The sequence below is a fragment of the Priapulus caudatus genome, unplaced genomic scaffold, assembly GCF_000485595.1.
Source record: "Priapulus caudatus unplaced genomic scaffold, Priapulus_caudatus-5.0.1 Scaffold1403, whole genome shotgun sequence".
NCBI lineage: Eukaryota > Metazoa > Priapulida > Priapulimorpha > Priapulimorphida > Priapulidae > Priapulus > Priapulus caudatus.
In genome coordinates, this window is record NW_014578464.1 from 54,765 (window position 1) to 56,864 (window position 2,100).

The following is a 2,100-nucleotide window of genomic DNA, read 5'->3' on the forward strand; positions in this document are numbered from 1 at the left end:
ATGACTAGAAAGATTATATAGATTGACTACGGACACACGGGCAACTTGAGCGAGCTGTCGCAGTCAAATCCGTGTTTGCGCGTGCGTCGCGAATTTAAACGTAATTAAATCGTCGATCATTTAAATTGAACTATTGTCGATGGGCAAAATATAATTGAATCGTCGATCATTTAAATTTAACTATTATAATTGATGGGTGAATTAAATTCATTAAAATTGAATTGGGGTGAAAACTGACGCGAAATGACCGGAACGTAGCTCGACTCTGTAGAAATGCTACCTTTCCCCCATTCGTCGGCTGTGGCTAAACTCGCGTCTGTTCGATATTCCAGGGCTGCGAAAGAGAAGAAGAAGTCTGATAAGGCGGTGAAGAAGGCACAGACAAAGGTGAGTAACGACGTTCAGACTTTTGAAATCCGATTACCCCCCCCCTCTTAACGAGTCGGATTTAGAGCGTTTCGACTGCGCGTCTAATCCCCGTTTCGTGAGATCGGGTCCTAGATTTCTGGTTTTCATACAGTCATTATTACACGTTTGCCTCGCTCCCCTCTAGTATCGTAGACGTCCGCCTGTTTAGCTTCGCTCGCAGGCGCAGCAGACGTGAAACGCGCAGCAGACGCGCAGCTAAAACGAAGCGAAACCTTGTCGCGCCGAAAGTGTCGGTGATAGGGAAGGCTGCTTTGTTAGTTTTCATGGTCTTGGAATATCACTTATTTGGTCGAACACGGCTCTGTGCAGTTTTTTTTCTATCTGAAATTCTAAGTCACGTCTGTGGCCGGCATTTGGAAAGACTACGAACAGCTGAAACTGATGCCTGCAATAATAAAAACAGTCGTTGCTGCCCTCCCTAAATAATTTACCTCAGTGTTCTTCCTAAAAATGCCGTGGTGTGCATACACCCCTCTTTGCCTCTTTGTGCCAGATAAAAAAAGTGTTTAAAAGTTTCCACTGCAGGGAACGTTTGCTTTTCTGCCTCTCTAACTCGTCCTAACGTAAACACTTATGTTGCCTCTAAAACACTTAATTTCACATGAGTATAATTTCAATGATGATAATCATAATAATGATAATCATGGTAATCATAATAATAATAATAATCATAATATATAAAGGTAGCTGAACTCTTCCGTCGCATCTCTCCCCTGCATTATAATAATAATAATAATGAAGATGATGATGCTAGCTAAACGCTCCTTCATCGCGTCTCTTTCCCTTGCAGGTGTTTCAGTTTGTGAGTGCGAAGACGGAATCGCTAAGCGCGCACAAGTACAACCCCCGCAAGGTCTGCTGGACTGTGCTGTACAGACGTCGCCACAAGAAGGGACTGCAGGAGGAGGCATCGAAGAAACGCTCGCGCAAGGCCACGAAGTTTCAGCGCGCCATCACAGGTGCGACACGATTCCCGCCGCCCTGCCCGTCCGTATCGCTAACGCGCGCGCATATACAAACACGGACGCGAGAGCACACGCACGCACAGACATACATACATACTCTAAGGAAGAAACGCTCACGCAATGCACAGAAGTTTCAGCACGCCATCACAGGTGTGACACAATTCCCGCCGCCCCGCCCGTCCGTATCGCTGACGAGCGCGCATATACAAACACGGACGCGAGCACACGCGTAGACATACATACGTACTCGAAGGAAGAAACGCGAGTGCAAGGCCACGAAGTTTCAGCGCGCCATCACAGGTGCGACACGATTCCCGCCGCCCCGCCCGTCCGTGTCGCTGACGAGCGCGCATATACAAACACACATTGTCAAATGCGCACGCGCGCACACACACACACACATTGCAGGGTTAGAAATTAACTTTTGTACAACTGGACTCCCTGCCCTTAAAATGAGGGAGTCCGCAGTCTGAAGTTCAAAACGAAAGCACAACAACAAGAACGCATGTGCGTATTTTGAAGATTCACGCGATGCACGTCTGCCAAATTTTCTTTGGACATTAGCTGAAAAATACGGTAATTCTGCGAGGCCGTGCTCTGGAACGAACTAGTTAGTAACGCAGAATTTTCAGGGAGTCACATGTACTCCTGCAGTGAAAAAAATACACGGGGGCTCGGGGCGATTTAGCCCCCGAAATGCCAAAAA

General features: G+C 47.1%; 1 long non-coding RNA gene across 1 annotated transcript in view; it reads left to right on the top strand.

Annotated features, from left to right (window-relative positions):
- The first annotated feature begins 329 nt into the window (after positions 1-329).
- LOC106816527 overlaps positions 330-2,100 on the top strand; it is a 4,529-nt gene continuing 2,758 nt past the window's right edge. The window contains exon 1 of the long non-coding RNA XR_001394900.1: positions 330-387. This is a non-coding gene — a long non-coding RNA (uncharacterized LOC106816527). The remainder of the gene's footprint in view (positions 388-2,100) is intronic.